Source organism: Nipponia nippon, unplaced genomic scaffold (assembly GCF_047370975.1).
Source record: "Nipponia nippon isolate SJK-2023a ecotype South Korea unplaced genomic scaffold, ASM4737097v1 scaffold_3, whole genome shotgun sequence".
NCBI lineage: Eukaryota > Metazoa > Chordata > Aves > Pelecaniformes > Threskiornithidae > Nipponia > Nipponia nippon.
In genome coordinates this window covers 32,212,415-32,232,552 of record NW_028262347.1, presented here as the reverse complement: position 1 = coordinate 32,232,552, position 20,138 = coordinate 32,212,415, and the positions used below count along the sequence as shown (strand labels likewise).

General features: G+C 39.1%; 1 protein-coding gene across 18 annotated transcripts in view; it reads right to left on the bottom strand.

The window, feature by feature from the left end:
* NRCAM (neuronal cell adhesion molecule) overlaps window positions 1-20,138 on the bottom strand; it is a 165,891-nt gene that overhangs the window by 135,517 nt on the left and 10,236 nt on the right. Inside the window, exon 2 of one of the 18 annotated variants that reach the window (XM_087764177.1) lies at window positions 17,769-17,879. The exons of the other annotated variants lie outside the window; for them this stretch is intronic. The gene's annotated coding sequence lies outside the window, so the exon portion shown is untranslated. The remainder of the gene's footprint in view (window positions 1-17,768; window positions 17,880-20,138) is intronic. 18 annotated transcript variants of the gene reach the window in all.

Here is a 20,138-nt window from a genome sequence, read left to right as displayed (position 1 = left end):
AGGCCGGGGAAGGCTGTGAGCAGTTGGACTAGGTCTCTGAACCTCATGCTGGGATCTCAGGCTGCTTACTGGAAAGCATTTAGACGCACCCAGCACCCTGAACTCCAAGTGAGCTTCTTAGCTTGCGCATTTAATGCATGAATGCATCAGGCTGGCTTGGATCTAATACTGAACCTAAGCCAAACTCCTCCTGGCACCTGCTGAGGATTGCAGAGCGGAAACACTCCATTTGGAGCCAGCAGGAGCCAGCTCGGGTCCAGGCAGGGCCAGTGCCGAGCCCTGAGTGGGAACCCTTTGCACGCCGCAGCCTCTCTAACCTAGCCCATCCTGCCTTCCACCTCGGACGGGCATTTCAGCCTCTCCACTCTCCGGGCTAAGGGAGAGCGATTGCACCGGCACACAGTAGTAGTGAGAGTAGATTAAAAATCAGTGGCACAGAGGCTGGCACGATCAGAAGGGAGGGCCTGTGAGGAACTGGAGCACGCTGCTATCAGAGCCACGGGCTCTTCTGGGGGTGCAGAGGGGGAGGCAGGGTTGAACAATTCACAGAACCTGTGCCAATTATCCCCTAAATTGGAGTATCGTTTTCAATACCCGAACATATTGTTTTCAATACCTTGGACCTAGTGTAAAAATTCTTTTGTGGCTGGAGGACTTTATAGTAACCGGGACAGATTTCAAAATACCCAAGTGCTTATGTGCACATGGTCAGCTAGTTGGGCACGTACAGAGAAGGGAAACACTTGTCCACTCTAAGAGCAGCTTGCTATGATCTTACAAACAAATAAAAAAATGTCAAGGTGTGAAAGGTTCTCAGGCAGTAGCAAACTCTGGTCATTATGGGGTGTTAAGATTTTACCATACAAGAAAAGACAATTTAGTTTTACATTGTGAATGACAGAGAGCAGGTTTTCCCAGTAAAATACAGGGAGCAGTAAAATTATTTCCCAGTGAGTAGCACCTTCCTAGATAAAAACTTCCACTTTTTCCCTAGATCAATTAAACAAAAAGCTTAAAAATAACCATTTAGTTTTATTTTGAAACACAGTATTAAAAGAGCAAAGTTGAGTCTCACTAAAAATCAAGCCTCATTTAATAAGCCACAAAAGCTCATGGCAATATGTTCATAAGCCACTGAACTACTTTCTTACTCTCAAATCATCACCACCATTGGGGGATAGTAGATTTCCATATGAAATGTTAACCCAGAACAAAATTGATAGAGTATATACTGATAATCAAATCTTTTCAGTACCAAAGTGAAATAAGTTTTCTGGTGAAGTAAATGGTGAGTAAATCCCTGCTCAGTGTGGATACCAGTATGAAATCTAACACACCCATCCATAAATCTAAGAGCAAGTTGTCAGAGTTTCAGAATCCAGTGGATCACAGGTAGGTACAGATCTCAGGCAATATAACTGTCAGTTATCTTTATTCCAGCCAAACTGCCTTTTTTTGTAGATTAATAATACCTTCACCTCAAAACCTAATAAAACTCAATTACTAACTTAAGATTAAATTCATCTTAATAAAGAGTGTAACAACAGACTTCTATAAACTTACTGTTGTTCTTGGCATTTCAATTGTGATTGTTGACTCTGGAAGCAGGAATTTCATAAAAAATATTAAGATCGGTAATGGACTAAGTATGAATGAAATGTCTTTACATGCAAGCAACTAGGGACATACACAAAAATCTTGGTGCTGGTGAGTATATGCATAAGGAGAGAGCAAGTGACTGAAATATGAGGACATTAGTGAGAATGACTAAACTCAGGTTAAAATAAATATCACCTTCCCCTTCTGTGAGCTCCACCAAGCTTTGCCAAATCTCCATGTAAACGTTTCTGTGCTTTCAGGCCTCCATTTTCAGTACCAAAAATAAAGCCTCTAGCTGCCTTCAGGGACATGAATTTAGTTCTTACTACAGTCAAAAGAACAAATATAAAAGTACAAATAAATAATGTACCTTTCCAAAAAGAAATTATAAATAAGCCTAGGAGGAATTAGCAAGTAGGCAGAGAAGAGACAAAGCCACTACTCTAACTTTGAAAGTTTTCAATAATGTTGCCAAAGCCCTTTAAAAAAAAAAAAAAACAAAACACAAACAAAACCAACAACTAAATAATCAATAAATAAAAGGAAAGGCAAAAATCTGGATTGGAGGGAAAGACCAAAAAATAAAGACTAAAACCAATCAGTTAATTTTCACACTGGGAAAGGTCAGAGTCCATGCCAGACCTCCCAAAGATAAGGATGCTTGAATATCACCTGAAACAAGGAGGACAAGGTAGATGCAGGATGAGACACAGGGCTGAGGATACTGCTCAGAGGCACAAGGATGAGGGCCAACTGTGGATAACTGCAGGCCAGCTGTAAGACTGACCATCTGGGTGATATGACAGCAAACAAAATTCAGTGCAGGAAGACCACAGTAATGCACACTGGGACATACCTCACAAACAGATTCAGTAACAAGTTCCAGGGGGACTGTTACCAAAAAGATGATTTTGGCAGTGTAACAGTTAGCTCTTCAACGATGTCGTTCAGCCCCCAAGCAATCAAAAATGCAAGCCAGAAGTTAGGAATTGGTAGGAATTAGAAAGGGGGATGGGGGAAGTACTTCATTACCCAACAGCATATTCCAGAGTATCCCTGTATCCAGAATGACATGCACCATTCCCACCTGCCCAGCTCAAAACAAGGTAACAGTTCAAACTGGTTTATAAGTGATCATCAGGGATGATTATGACCACTAAATGATTTCTGAAAAGAAAACAACAATTTGCACTTAATCTTCAAGCCGTCAAAAAGGTGGCTAGAGTAGTAGGGACTATAAGAGGTAAGATAATAGATGACATAAAATGGTTGACTAAGAATTGACCTTGTAAATTTTTTTTTTAGTACAGGATATAGTGAACATTTAATGGAAGTTATGCACTAGACTTAGATACAAAATCTGCAACAAAGTCTGCAAACAATGAGTGACTCATCACATAAAGTGTAAGTAAACCAGGACACAGGATGCTATGAACAACACAAGTCTGCATGGGTTCACAAAATAAGACGATAAAGTGAAGAAAGATATTGAAGGATATTAAAAACAAAACAAACCCAGAACCCCAAAAAAACAACCAACCAAATAAAACCAACTCCAATTTAGAAAGCTACCAAGATGAAAAACTGCTAGAGTGTATTACATGTTCTTGCTGGCTCTCACTTATGTTCCCTCAGACATCCGTCAGACCCCAGACACTGTGGTAGTGGGACCTTTGGTCTGATCCAGTATGGTGGCTCTTACCTTATCAATGGAAGTAGGACTAAATTCTGCGTGTAGGTTTCTGCACTAGTGCAGAATACCTTTGGCAGAGAGGTTTACCACCACGTTCTTCACACCTACGTTGAAATTAATTACTACTAAGTAGGCACAACCATAAAAGTGCTTGGCCTAAAAAGCTCACTTTAACTAAAAATTAATAGTGCAGCCAACAGAAATCAATGAAGACAAGTAGGTATCTCACCAGGAAAGGAATGGAGAAGGGCTTGTTTGCTCGCTAGCCTCATGGTGTTAACCATTAGATCTACACAAGAACAGTGGTTAATGTTCCACTGGAGTCTGGGTGGCTCACTGCCCTTCTCAGACTCACAGGAGCTCTGCTGCCCTCCACCACAGGCCAAGTCACATCTGAGCAGGTCAAGCAGAGGGAACGGGGCCCTGTGCAGTCACAGAACAAGCGAGGACTCGTGAGGAGTTTTTCCTCTAGCTTGCTTCTTTCACAGTAGGCACGATGACTGCTCACAGATGGCAAACTAGGGCTCTGTCTGATAAACTATATCTTGTCTGACCTAAATCTGTGATGTAACACAAGATGCAGGTGAGAACCCATGGAGCGTAGGAAAGTGAAAAAGAGGAAGGGCCACAAGCCTGTTGTCTGGGGCAGAACCAAAAGAAAACGTCGTTTCCTCATGCCTGAACTTGTGCATCTCCAGACAGTACAGCCTTGGTTCCTCTCTGTTCACAGATGCTTCTTAGAGAGAGTGCCGCACCCATCCCCATCTTATGCATTTATGATTTTTTAGGTGCTAACCAGTATGATAAATTAAGCCCTTCCGATGAACACATAAGCCCGTTTCAGTCTATCAACACAAAAACGTACTATCATTGCAAGAGTGTAAGATCGACCTTAAAGATAAACTGCAGATTCAACACTATTTCTAACTGCACCCAAGACATCTCGGTTCAGAAGATGAACGTTACACACAGTTTGACTTTAAAAAAAATGTAAAAAATCCTGGCTCTAACAGACATAAGGCAGCTATAGAAACTAAGATTTTTAAATATTCCAAAACATAAGATTTTTAAAAACAATTTTTTTTTAAGAAATCAAGATTTAGTTAGAATAGATAATTGTTCTCAAATACAAATAAAATGTAAATTATAATTATCAAGTAACACCTAGGGGTAACATGAATTTAATAGCTCATCTTCTAATCAAGTTTGTCTTCTAAGTTTTGTTGTATTTCATTTTAATCATATTTTAATGAGATTTGCAATACAGCTCTGTAAGACTGAAATAGGTTACTGTGCCGAGATGAACTGCCTCGGGGAAAGTTGGAAAAAACACCCAGGACAGACTCCTCTTCAGCAGTGCATCACGCTGCCTTCATCTGTCAGCTCTCTTCTCTACCAGCATGTCTGATTAGAGACAATGCTACAACAGCCTCTTACACATTTAACGAATCCAGCCCAGGAGAAGAATACGGGAGGACTTTCCTTTGTGTTTTCATTGCATATTTCTTTGATAAGAAAAAGACTGAGGGAAAACCTTTCACACATGAGGCTATTGCCCTAGAGACAGTGTGGAATCTTTACATTTCCTTCCAAAGTATGTAAACATGAGCCTGAGAGAAACAGTGCAACACCACCTGAAAGATGCCATAGGAGCAACTAGACAATTTCAAAGCAAATTAATATACAAATATATATTAAACAGATCATTCTTCCTCCACAGTAACTCATTTTCCTCCCAACTTCGTTGTAAGACAGCTTTGTACAAACCTCCTGTTGATATTAACTAGAATAAAAATCAGAAAACACAGCAATAATAGGTATGCTTTCTATATTTATAAGGGGATGATTGACTAATTTAAAAGCTGTCCCACCACTAAACAATGCAATGAAAAGATATTACTGGTGCTAGCTTCATAAAAATGGAAAAAGGAGCTGAACAAATGGGTCTGATACAGATGGAAGGGATGAGATAGCAGGAACCAACAGATAAACGATTAGCACTGTTAATCTGCAGGAAAGAAAAAAAAAATGCATGCAGCTTTCTCCTTTCCCTTCATCCAGAAAGGCAATTTTAATCTCAATTAGCTTTATTAAAGCAAGGACCAATGCTTTTCTACAAACTATGCACGAATAATGTGATTCCAACCTCTGTCAGATGACAGGGACTCAGGGGGGCCATGCCCACACCAGGGATTTTAAGCACAGGTTTAAGTCTTTGACTTAACAGGGACAATTAACATTTTAGGAGAAGCTGAGGGTGCCCAGCTTGGCCTCAGACTGGAACCAGGTTCTCCAGGGTAGTTTTGCCCATGGGTTTCTTTTTAAGCCCTTCTCCATCACCTCTCCCTGTCCTGGCTGGAGAATGAAACTCATGCACACCCAACTCCACAAAGTAATTGGGGGTGTGGGGTGAGTGGGGGGTCAGTGAGAAATCTGGCTGGATCCCCAAGGCCACCGTTTCCTCTGCAGCTGACCACGGCGGCTCTAATCTCAAGCGTGTCTAGAGCACTAACACTATCAGTAAAAAATATTGGCTGCCCTGGTTAATAAGGAAATTACAGGAAAGCAGGGCATCTGTTGATAAGAGTAGATTAATTGAGATACTGTATTATATAAAGCTTTAGAGCAAACAAGTGAGGAAGAAAAGGAAAGCTGTATCTAGAAAAAGTCTTTTCAGACAAAATATGCTATCCAAAGCAATATCCAATCTCTTAGCCTTATCCATTATCTCCAACATCATTTCTCAGCAATACGAACTCTCTCTGCAAACCTGCCTAAGCCCAGTACCCCACACTTACCCAGCCTTTTTCCAGAGGATGCTGACAAGGTCATCTTAATTCAAGCTTTGGGCAATACTTAAGCACCTTTTCATGTCATTCAGATATCTAAATGCACTAAATCAACTGCTTCATATTCTATTGGCCACATCTTCTTAAATACAGGCTACCCTTGGCCTTTCTAATCTTAACTCCAGATACAGCAAAACTGAAACTCCCTCCACCTACTACACTTTGATTAGGCTATGGGTTTGTTTCTCCTTATACATTCAGATATATGTTAGTCTGTAATAACAAATGAAAGAACTGAAACTGCCATTTGATCCTGTCTTTCTGCAGAGAAAGAATTTGCACATTCAAGAGTCCACTCAGACAAGAAGGAATATAAAACACCTGTTGTGCACAACATGCTGTGTTCCCAAAGGTGATGTTCAATCCCATGATCGCTACCGTTAAAGTCTACGCTATCATATAAATATATTGAAAAGTTACAATACAAAGGTATTTTCTTGTTCTCATTTTAAATTTTGTCCTTAAGACAACCCAATTCTCTCCGTGTGGTTTTCTTCTCATTTTTTCCATAGTTTCTACTCTGCAGACTGTTTCTTCTCTCAATACAGCTGAAAACATTTTAGTTCTCTGCTTCTTCCACACAACTCTTTGAAAGAAATCTTTTGTTATCTTGCCATTACCAGTCACTTACCATCCCTTGAGAGCTCTGAGGTTTCATTTTCTGATCGTCTCCAACTGCCTGTTGTTTCTTCCTTCCCTGCCCAGTGAAACCCTTACACTTACACTGACTAAGGCAAGGAGGGGGGAAATAAAGAACAAAGATGCCTATTTGCAATTTACTGGAAACTTGAATCATAAGAGAAAAAACATAAACCCAAACGATGACATTATAGCAAAGAATTACTGCCAGTCCAACTCAGCACTTAACAACCAACACGCTGCAAAACCAGAGGAGCCTCTACACATGCAACTATTTAAAAAGAAGTCTGAATCAGTCAGCGTTCTCAACACGACTACACAGAACGGCAATGTTGTCAGGCTGCCCTGAAGTTACAGCTATTTTGATACAAAAAAAGGTTGGAAATGCATTTAAAAGTCAAGCATGCTCATTGAGAGCACTGAGTCAAACCATCCTCTCCCTGGCAGGAGGCTCTGCCCCACAGCCTGTCCCACCGCTTTGCCCACCTCCACAGCCCCGTTTTGGGACCTCGTAGCTGCTCACACACCCGAAACAATACACCATCGCTCCACAGATAGCTTGCCATTTTGCAAATTTGACACATTTTAGTTTTTCTGCTTTCATGATGCAAAGGCAAGTAACATCTGATGAAAGAATGAGCGCAGAGTGATCTCATCTTCCACTGTTGGCATATATTAAATCAAACAGCTGAAGTGGAACAAGAGTCTGTATATAGAAATGATACAAAACTGTGACTATCATTAAATGATTACATCTTTGGGGGAGAGAAATCACATGCTTTTGAATCGTGCATTTATGCCATAAGTAATTAACACAATAATTGTAAGTGAGTCCGGGTATGCATTCCCATGTTATAACAAGGTTGTTTTAAAATGTGAATCAAGCATTAAACATGTTTTGCTGTCAAAGAAGATGGAAAAATCAGCTATTGGACTTTCAATTACTTTGTCAAAAATAATTTAAAAATCCTAAGATATAATACAGTATTAGACCTGGAAAAAAGACATGGATTTGTACACAGCTATGAATTTCCTCCCAACTATTTCCAACAAGCTACTACATAGAACAGATCTCACCTGGTCATTCCTTACACACTCCCTGTTCCAAGTTTCAGTAGCTTAGAGTTATTAGTGTCTAACTGCTTTAGTCTGTATTTTAGGACACCAAAGCAAGTTAAAACCACAGCAACCAGGAGACAAAGAAAGTATCCAGCAGCAGTTATTGCTACTGAACACTGGTTGCTAAATGCAGACTAGGCATTAAGTAATGGAGAGGAAAAAGTACCAGGTTGGAGCCTTCATTACTGATTATACTTATTATGAAAGGTGTAGCTTTAAAATTCTAAATAGGTAATCATGTCATCCAGGGAAGGGAGGCTATCCTGAGTCCTGCAAGGATCCATGCTCAGGCTTATGCTGTTCAATGTATTCAGAAATGACCTAGAAAAGGAGCGAACTCGGATCCTCCTAGTGTTCCCAAATCATTCTGACTGTCAAGACAAGGACTGATGGCAAGTAATGGAAGGAGGGCCTTGCAGTACAAAGTCAGATGAGAACAAAATAGCATAAGAAAGTCAAACAAAAAGTTAGCTATACAATGAATTCTGAATTCATTGCTAAAAAAAAAAAAAAGATACCAAGAATTAAATACTGGGTTTATGATTAGTGTTTCTAAGAAAGGTGAGTGCAACCCCCATCACAGGGTGAAAAAAACCAAACCAAGTATTGGGAAAGCAACAGAGAAACGTAACAGGACTTTTTATGTATACTGTATATACATACCTGATATTTACAGTATAAATCCATGATACAGCTGCATCTGCATTTGGTGTGTAATTTTTGCCCTCCCTCAAAAACCCCTTTTCTCTCTCAAATCTCATTAAAAAACCCCTACAGTCACACTGGAAGACATTTTTGAAAACAATCTTCCAGTCTTGTCTTTTCTCTCATGTATAGAAATTGTTATTTCTCTTACTAGAAATAACACAGTATAATCTTAATAGATGATTTTTTTATAGACAAAGAGGTCTGCAAAACTGGCTTTAGGACACAGGTACTTTCTCACTAAGACTCACCAAAAAACATGATAAACTAATAGACTCCAACTTCTGTTTTCTCAAAATTATTATGGAAGAGATCACATTAAAGACACCACTTGCCACCGGAAAAAAAAAAAACAACTGCAAAATATTCTCTCTTGCAATACATTTAGCACTTCTGTTATGCAGAGATACTAGCTTTTCCTCACATCTCTGTCAAAGGAACTGGAGTAAGCAGTCATCTACAAATTAATTTATAGTACCTTGTTACTGACCGTTAACAAGCTTGGACATAAAGACAGCTAAACATGCTTGTGCAGAGACTTGCTAAATGCAAGAGAGACCAACATCAGCTAGACATACACTTACCATTTCAGGCTGACTGTAGCAGTAGCTCTGCTAATCACTGAGATGAAAGGATATGCAGTCTGTCAGAAAAGGGAACAAAGACCTGTGGCTACAGGAGAAAAGCTCCCCGCTCACCGGGTTAGGATGCTTCATTTGCATTAGTTGAAGCAAAACAGCTCTTGTCAGGAGGTTTTTGACCACCCATTCTCTTTCATTTCACAGTGGAATTAGGTGGTATTATCTATAGCTAATTGTTTGAATACTTAGAACAGGCTGACTAAGCAGTAACGTAGGCTGGGCCACACTGGTTTAGTACAGCTTTGCAAAACAGAAGGCTAGATCATCACCATACTCACACCCGCAGCATAAAACAAACCCGTGACCTTCTGGTCAGAGCGCCGTGTCAGCCTCTTCAAGGAAAGGCTGCATCCAGAAAGATGAAACTCAGCATTAGGACTTAACCTTTCTCGAGCTGCCAGACCAATGGTTCTACCCTCCCCAGGTGGACGGGCACCCTTCTGCTCTTGGAGGAAAAAACAGCTTCAATTTATGTACTGGTGTGACATGGAGGTACTAAAGAACTTGCTAGACATTTGCTGCATTTACCTCAGCTCTACTAACTCGCTGCCAATTTCTGGCTTATTTGTACCAATGAGAAGAGTTGTCACGTGCCTCAAGCTTCCACTTCTCTACCTCATTTAAAAGAGCTTATGGGGTAAAGACATTGTGGAAGCTAACAGGTGTCACTCTGCAGTTATATCTATTACACATCTGTGTGTTTACCTCCTCCCTGTATAAGTCCAAAGAAAAGGAAATAATTTCTGACTTGAGGAAGTCAAACCTTCCCCTTGCTTTGTGCTTCGTACTAGGCATGCCTGCGGCACATGTGCTCTGCAGATTGCTCAGCCAGACTGAAAGGCAGCACAGAGGGTTACAAGGAGTCATACAAAAGAACAAGACCGAAGTCAACACCTGTAGCTCAATAAGTGTGCAGGCAATAGAGAAAGGGGCCATTTCTTTCAGCAGCACTCTCACACCAGGAAGTGACCACCGCTTTCCTTCTACTGTTCCATCGTGGCGCTGTTTCGCACCCATTCACCTCGTACACATTTCTTGGCTGGAAAAAACAAGAACCAGCAATGGTAGTCAAGGGCTACATCATCTCAGATCCTTGGTTTCATCAAGGTGTTTTGCACTTGGAGGCAAGAAGGGGAGAGACGTGCTTAGTTTTGGAGAACGAAGTACTTCTGAGAAGTTCTGGACTGCGTTATGCCAATAGGCTGTTTATTCTGAGAACCAGGCAGTCCCATTCATTCATCAAGATTACCCAGACACTAACACCAACAAGATTTCTTAAAAAAAAAAAAAAGAAGTTATATTCATATGAATGACAGAAGGGAAAAATTTTTAAAAATCAATTCTAAAAATAAATTAAATTCACTAATAAATGCCAAATTTGACAATAGATGAAAGCATTCAAAACCAAGACATGTCAAGCCATATGTGCAAATACCAAATATATGTTTACGTGCCAACTATTGTTATCTTCACTACAAGAGTTAGAAAAAACCTCTTCATCCAAAAGACTCTTCATTTGTATCCCATATGTCATAGCAAAAACGTGTGCATGTACATGATTAATAGAAAATTTTAGAGTTAGTTCATTAAGAAAGAGGTTACAAACCCACAAGAATATCACCTTCTTATATCAAACTACAGAATGGATTAAATCAGAATCAAGGTAAGTGGTAGTTTGAGCGAGCCTTATAGCAAGGCCTAAAATAATATTGGACATTACAAACTACATTACCTAATTTAAAGACTGATGTTGAACTTAAATTTTACTTCAGCTGCAGTGAAAATGTTAATTCTGAACGGATGCACATACAAAGGCAAGATTCATAGACCTCACTCTGAAAATGAAAATTCAAAGGAAGTATCACGGAAGAGTTTATTTCAGGGTTCTAAACATGAGCCGCTAGTAGACATACCTTTTGTAGAAAATGAGAAATCAGCTTTCATAAGATGAAAGTGGCAAGTTTTACTTCCTCTCACCCTACTATCAATTTTATATCCGTACTACAAAAACCTTAGATTTTAAATAATTCCCTGCAACTCAAGGCCAGGGTAGATACCTAAGACTTGTGTGTGAAATGAAGTGATAAACATTTCAATGTCCACAAGCATTCAACACGTATCATTTCACCTTTTACAAATTGAGTAGGTTCAGCACAGAAAACATTTGGCAATGGTCTGCATAAACGATTTCAGAAGGATAATTTTTTTTCCCTCCTCCTGCCCATTCAGAGCCAGCTGAGGAGGCAGTGGGGAGAGGGGAAGAACACAGAGGAGTTGCATTGTATGTATTACCTCCCACTTCACTTTCTCCCGTGCGTTATTTACCACGGGAGGCAACTTTATTCATGAAGTTTACCAAGTGCACTGATATTAATCCAGCAAAAGGAGAAGTTAGCGTTTGTATCACAGAGCTAGTCTACCATTACTATTACCTCCCACTTTCAGTTTGTTTTATAATATTTTATGGCCTAAATCATGCAGATAAAGAACATTGAGCAGCTCAGTCTTAGGAACTCACGGTCCATTAGTCTAGTACAGCAAGCAAGAACAGACACAGAGCTTAGTCTATATTGCATGTGTGTTTCAAAACTGTCACTTTGAAATACAATTTTAAACACTCATTTTAATAGTGTTTGTCACATAACCTAATAGAATTTTATTTGCTCAAATACATTTAAAAGAGTGCATGAAGAAGATCTGGGTTTAGCATGGGAGAGTAAGAGAGGTAAGGAAAAAAACCAAAACAAAACAAAAAACCAAACCTGTTTGTTTTTGTTTGAGAGCACATAGTTACTGAAATATGTTCAGCCACCACTGTGAATAATCCTGTTTCAATAGGAATACCCACACTTCATTTTCACCTAAAGGAAATGACTGCATCACTACTCCCTGGAGCAAGCTGCCAAATGACTGAGATTTCATTCTCCCCTTCCAAATACTGTCCCTCTTCTCCGTTTCAGCACTTTCAGCACTTCAGGACCAGAAGGCAAACCATGAGCACAAGAAGAAAGCATTAACCCCACTAGTCCCATATATTCAAAAGCAGAGATGTGAAAGCCATGCAAGTCATAGGTATGTCCTTGATCAGACTGTCATTTAAGAGCTGAGCGCACAGTGTCTCCAGGACTAATTCCTGCCCTCTTGAAACTTGGGAGTACAAGGAGAGCTGAGCTTAGCAGGAAGCCATGGGCTTTCTCAGCTGCTTCTTTGGTATGTAAGGAACATAAAACTTCATACCCCATTGTATTTTTATCTCTTTGAATGTAAATGGTATGTAATCACTTAAAAGGAGCTTTTTTTCTTAAGGTGCCTTCCAGCCAATTTTTACCAGAAATTATCACCATCGAAAAATCCTAAAAGTCAGCATCCTACTTCTCAGGTCTCTCAAAAATCATTATCATCCCCCTGCAGAGCACATCAGTATCCATCTGAATGGTACCTAGAAATGGCAGATTGAGAATACTACAGGAATTTATCTTCTAAAAGGACAGGCTTTGATTATCTTCATAACATTCAAACTCCTTATGGCCTGTAGCATTTGGGAGCTATATTTTGGTACTCACAGAACAGCTCTGCAGAAATGAAAACTAAGCCAATGGGAAAACTATCTAGTTGTAATAAGATATATGAACACTAGTCACAGAATACAAGAAAATCTTTATTCTTTAAAATAGAGGGAAGAAACTATCTACATGCAAGCTATAGGTTGGGGTTTTTTTGCTTGCATATTTATGTGCAAGACTAACATTTCACAAGTGCTTAAATCCCTTTTCTTCTCTTAAAGTTCTACTTTTTCTTCCTTGGCCTGTATATACTAAATGCACCTTGTAATGCAGTAAACGTTGCCAAATGTTTCCTTGGGAAAAACACCAAGGTAATAAAGGTTTGGAAGACATCTGGTGCTCCAACTAGAAGATGTCAACATATTTGAATGAAACTGGGCATAAGCCACAGTGAAATACAAAAGCTGAAGCTAGTTTGGGGGGACAAAAAAGCATGCTTCCAGTTAAGTCTGTTAGTAGGCAACCCTGGCTGCTGAGTACATCAAAGATTTTAGCTTTCCAAAAGGAAACATTACCTCTGTAAGAGACTTTCTTTCTCATGTCTGTCTAATAGGGAGTGGCACATTTCAGGCATTCAGAGCATAAAGCAATGACAACAATGCAGAGTCACATGAAGCTGTTCTGTGCCAGCTGTGTAACCTTCCTGAAATTTCATTCACTAAAAGGTCAAGAACTTGTGGTACTGTACGTATGAGGCCTTTTAGAAATCATTTGGAGTTCAACTGCCTTGTAGTTTAGTACAAAGCTAACATTTCACTGATTTGCTTGGTAATGTGACATGTCGTCCACATATGTTCTGCCGTGCAGGAAATGCATTTGGTCTTTTGTGTTGTTTTGGAACCAAGTGGCTCTCTACCTTTGGAAAAAAGTTATAGGGGGTATGATGGACAACAGCAATTTCCGATTTTACCTACACAAATCAGATTCTTTAGTATCATTACAAACAAAGGAGCTATCCACCTTGAAAGCTATTAAAAAAACAATCACAATTCAGATTTTAAGTTCATTTTTTAATTTTAAAATTATGAAGTCATCTAACCTGAAAATATCAAGGATTTGGAAAATGGTATTCTGCTGAGCCCGATCTTAATGTGCTCAGTTATAAACAAACATATATAACCCAGCAAAATGCAGCCTCTGGCTTAAAAACAATCCTGTATTAAAGCCATAGGTAATCTGTCTTACATAATGCTATTTGCATTTTGTAATCCTGTTAAAAATACTTGTGACATCAAATCAATGTCTTCTACTCACAAATGCAACATCCAAACCAGGAGTTGCACTCATGTAGCAGAACTGCTTTTGGGCTTTTTCCTTATTTTATGAGTAGTCCTTTTGTAGCATTTGTGGTATACATAAACAGCACAGTGGTATGAATTGAAGTTTAATCTTTTAGTAAAAATAAAAATTAAATTAGAGAACTATCACCACTTGTCCTAGGAAATTAAACTAGAGCTTGATGTTCCAGTTTGGTGAACTATTCACATCTGTGGGGGATGGGACAGCAACACAAAGTTTTGCCATTAATAAAGCAGATTATAACTTTAGGGTAGGAAGTTAATATTAAACCTCGTGCTAACCCACCTTATCCCACTTAAATTCTGAACAGCAATTCAGTTTGTATCATCAGAAAGTCCCAGGATGTAGGCAGATACCCAAATACACTACCCAAGTCCCAACTGAGCCTTCGAGTTTCCTAGAGAGTTGACTTCATTCATCCCCCTGTGCACAAAAGCACATGTTCTGGGTAGATAAACACTCATCTTCTGCGCAACACTCTACAGCTTTCTAAGTAGATGTGATTAAGCACCTGAAGTCTGTAAGAGTTCTCTAGGAGAACTGGAAAACTCAGATGTGATGGGCATCACAACTACTTCTGAGAAGCAGAAACAGTAATGCTCCTGCCCACCTTCTCCTCAGCCGGGTGGTTAGAGCACATACCTAAGGATGGGAGATCCAACTTGCAAGCCCCACATGAGAAGAGCTGGTTGAGTAGGGCTGCTGCTGATTTACTACAGAATGAAGGCTCAGAAAACATGACCTGGCATACCTCCCAGCTGTTCCCTGTTGCACAGGGGCTCAGAGCAAATGGAAACTTTCATGTAGCATACTCTGGGTGCTAGCAGTTAGGACACAGGCAACAGAAGTGACCGAGACCCCATGAAGGCCAGCAAAAAAACAGAACCCAGATCTCCGGTTTCTTCTGTGCCCTGATCACTGGAAAAAGAGTGTCCTTCCTTCCAATGAATCCAAAATGTCCACCCACAGAAGAACCACAGGCAGACTTGTTCTGAAACGGAGAGAGGACATGTAGCAGAAGTAGAGAGCAGTTAAGGTTGGAAGGGACTTCTGAAAGTCACCTGGTTAAGCACTTGCCTCCCACTCTGTTCAGCACAGGAACAAATGCAAAGTTAGATACAATATGCTAATGATGCCTTAATGCTTTTTATTAAAAGACAGACAAGCACTTCATTGGACTGGTCTTCAGAGAGTTCTTATTTCTCATCATGAGGCAAAATGCTAAAAACAAATCTGTATTGGGCAGGCTGGCTCACTACCCTATACCAAATAGTTCAAATTCTGGTACAGCTGAGTTTAAGTTAGGAGGACAGGATTTCTCTCTTAGTATGCACAAACACACACTGAGAGCTATGTTTACAGATATGTTCAGTTATTACACTAACATTCCTCAGAAGGATATCCTAGAGAGTCCAGTAGGTTTCCAAGCCCTGAGCTGGTTTAGTTTAAAGTCTGATATTCTCTTTAAATTTGCAAATACAAGTGCTGCATGTCCTACCAAGGCTGGCATTTGCTTAGCATAATAACAAAGATCCATCTAGCCCAAGGTCTCATCTCTGACAGCAGCCAAAAGCAGATGCCCCAGGGAGATGCATATGTTTGTGGCAATACTCTCCCAGCCTTCCATCAACTGAAAGCTCAGAGGCTCGCTGCATTTTCCCATTTCTCAACTCTACTGCTATACTGTCTTGATGAAGTACTAACATTTTTACACCATTGCTGTCATCAGAATAAAGACCTCCAATTTCAGAAGCTATAGTACGCTATTTGAAACATTACATGCTGTTAGTGGCAATAGTTGTAAAGTTAGCAATAAACACTAGTATAGAAAATAAACTTAAGGCATACTATGCTTCCATAAAACGGGCAAAATACCATAAAATTTTTCCAGCACCTTTTTCAAGTGTGTATCTGTTCCTTTATCTTGAGTTTACTATCAAATTATGGTCTAAAACAATATACTTTATATTGTGGCATGATCTACAGAATTCATAATTGTGGAGGAAAAAAAAAGAATGAAACTCAAGTGCATCCTATGGTTAGAGTCCTAGGCATCAGGACTGTGTCTGTGTGCATACCCAGCACACTTATTCACCAGCTCCCAGCATGGTCCAGGAACTGTTCAGCTGACATCTCTCAAATCAGCCCCTTGTGCCCCCTGCGCAGCATGGTGACTGACTGAACTCCCACCTGCCCTTACAACAAGGCAGCTGGTAAACAGGACCTCTCCATTTGGGAATTTTGGACAGTCCCTGAAGCTTCCCCAGGCAGCTCCTGCTGTGCACAGGCCAACTGATAGGAGTTGCTTATATGCTTAAATGTATGAATAGCACTCCAGGTCAAGAATCTGACATTCAGAGAGACTCCCCAAAGCAGCCAAAACTGTTCCTGGTTACGCAGTAGTCTCCTGTGTATATGCAAGACAGCCAGGAAATGTTTCGTACAGCATTTAATATAACCAAGAGAAACAGATTGTGCATAAACAGCAGAAAACATCTTGTGGAATCTCATCTAATCCAGCTGAAGAGACTCCCATCACCATCTGGTAAAGGACCATCAGACCCTATCGAGAGATTAGATTCCCCAGATGAGCGTTACCCAATGCAACAGAAACCAGTCAATTACTTTTCCCATCCACCCTTAAAACAAACAGCTGTCTGACTGTGCAACAATATTGGGAAAGTTATTTGGAGACAAAGGATTGCATTGTCTTTTTCAAGGAAAACACTACTGTCACTTCACAACATTTGCCATCACATTAAGCCTGCTTCATCTGCATCTGTGTTGCTTCCTCAGTGGTTTCCAGATAAAAGTTCTTGGCATAATACCTAGAAACATTTGTTTTATCAAAGTTGCGCTGAACTAAATGACGGAAAGTGATCAAAAGTACAATTCAAGCTTCAGATTAATCCTAGAGGCATTACTCCCATTTCAGATAGACAGCAGACCAGAAAAAGCCCTGAAGACTGAGACATTTTCATGTAATCTTAAAGTAATGACACCAGATGGAAAAATAAAACCCCACACATTTCTCACACATTTTTCTCAAATACTTGAAGCAAATTCGCTGTATCACCAGTGTTCCTGCAAGTACTTTAAAATACTACCCAGACAGGACTAGAACAGTGTTTCCTGAGTGTAAGTTGCATCTACTACTTACGAGTTCTCAGATCAGTCCAAGTGTAATCAGCTTCACAATGCTGGCTTCCCAAAAAACCCAACTACAACACCCAAGTTTGCTTTTATTTTTATTTCTTTATATAGACTGTTAAGTGATTCCAACAGTTTTCCTTTGATAGGACTTTCATACCGCGACTGTCTTGAATCGATAGTGATGGATGGCAGTATATCTTACACACAGGTTATACCTTAGGACCAGCTGGGAACTGGTGCAGATGTGCAACACAGTCATCACCTCGTAAGGTATCATTCCCACCTTCATTCCATTCCCCCCACCCTCTGCCAACCTTAAACAGCACAGTTAATTTTCAAGTATCCAAGACAGTAAAGGGGTCAGATAATCAAGAAAAAAAACCCACAGGGATAATACATGTGCACATGTATTAAGTTACAGAAGAACACTCAACAGTTTAACTGATGCCAAAGAGGTCAGTTATACTGTTGACTATGAAAGGACACAAATCTCTTGAATAATACTGACCTCAGATCAGACAGCACTGCATGAAAGGAACTCTCCTGCTCTCTGACCTAAGCTTGCTCACAGGAAGCCAATTTGGGCACTTCTACACTTATAGTACAGTTAATACATAACCTGAAAAATAAATACAAATCAATTAATCTTAGCAGAAACCACAGCTTGGAGAAGAAACAGAAATACGCACAATGAAAAGCCTTTTATTTAAAGCTACTGTATGATGATACTTCCAATGATTACAAATTGCCAGTGTAACATTAAAACCATTATCAATTCTCAGGACAGTTGGCTGAATGTGTAAGGGAAGCTCCACACCCTGCCTTCAAAATGTAATGAAATAAAGTCTCAAAACTCATCTCCTTTCCATCATCAAGTTTTGTATTTGTTAATCTAATTAATAGTTTGATTACAACAGAGTATCATCCATTCATGCTGAAGATCAAGTCATTGAGGATAATCTGGCCATTCTGGTTGTCCAAACTCTATAATGGTGCCAACTCCCTCAGCCATCTGCAGGATATTATATTTTCTTTACAATATAGTTGTTAGCCTTCCAGTACTGAAACACTACTCAGAATTAAACTAGCTGGATATAAATCCAAGTTTTCCTTTCCACATCCCCAATGAGATTAATGACCTCAAAACGAGCTTTGTTAATAGCAAAGAAAACTTTTGATGAGCGAGATCCACTTTCTGAAGCATTTCGTGTAGCATAATATTTACACTAAACATGTCCTTTCACGCACTGTTTTTAAACTGTGGCACTGAACAGTTAAACAATACTATTTTTCTGACCAATGTGAATACATTTAATGGAGCAAACTTCAACATTCCTTAAAAACTTAAGTGCTAAAAATCTGTACTGCATAGTACGCATTAATTGTTTCTAGAAGCTGTAATCATAAATTACAATCTCATTAGGACTGGTAGTGTATGGACAGATAGCCACAGCCTAAAGAACACACAGAAATTTGCAAAATAATTTTATATGAACACTCAGAAATTGTTATACAACAAACAAAGGTTTTAAGATACTTACTTCAAAGTCTGACTGTCTAATTATATTTAAGTATGTAAGCCTTCTTAAAAGGAACCTTTAAGTTTTGTTTTACAGTTCTGTGCCTACTATTACACAACTGCACTCAAAGTAAGATTTACATACTAATTACTTGCCTGTGCCTGAATAGCAGGTATTTAAAAATCTATCACAGGGTGATAGAAACAGCAATGAAGGGATAAAGACGACGAGGGAACTAAAAAATGTTGCTCTTCTGGGTCCTACTTACAGACTTGTAAGCGTTTCATTTTGGACTCTGCACAAGTCTTTGTTTGAGGATTAGTGTTCAGAAATTGAATTACATTATCAAGGTTGAGTTGCATTTTGTGTTCTATCAGAAAAGCGATTTTTTTTTTAAGTGATATTTAGTGTTAAAAATTATTAACAGCTCTATTTTTGATAGGTAATTTAATGTTAAACAGCAATATATTTAATAGTACATAAAATATTTTAAATTCCAAGTCGTATTTCGAGGCAATGCCAACACAATATCAATTTAGTTCCTTTTTTGTTAATTATAAAGCTAAATTAATATTGAAACTGGGGGAAATTAATCTAATTATAATCAAATAATTCATTATGAAATGCAAATTCATAATTCCACTAATCTGAATGCTATTTTTGAAAAATATCAAATATTAGTCAGAGTAGTGCATTAGCTCACCATAGCGAATTATAAGTTATTTCCCACAACCACAAATAAAATCTCCCACTAATGAAAGCAAATATTCAACTATTTTTATAGACATGCTTGCAGAAACAGATGTCTCACTCCATCCTTAACCATTCAGGATAAGTCAGGCACTCAACTTTACGGATCAGCATTATTCTGCATCTTCAGAGAAATATGTGCTTGTACTAACTTGCAATTTCATTTCAGCATTCTGTCACAATTCAGATCTTTTATATACATATATACTAGTGTGTAGAATAATCACTGGAGCCAAGATCAAGACACCACCAGTGAAAGGTCATTTTTCTACTTGTGAGCAGCAAGACAAGGAACAGATATGCAGTCTTTATGAGAAGAATCTTAGAACTGATTCTTCTTTGCACTATTTTTTTTTAACTTAATTCTTTGCCAATTCAGGCAATACTTCATAGTTATGAGCAGCATTCACTAAAACGATAGCTTGAGGTTTTGTTTTAGTAAACAAGAAATTATAGCTCTATTCTGTTAGTAGCTATTTGCATGTAATTAAATAGACCTCTTCTCTTTGCTCTGCCTGCCCCTACTTTGTTATCTCTACACTTTCTTCTGGTTTCAGCACTTTCTTACTCTTATCTCTTCCATTCCAATGGATATGTCTTTTTATTAG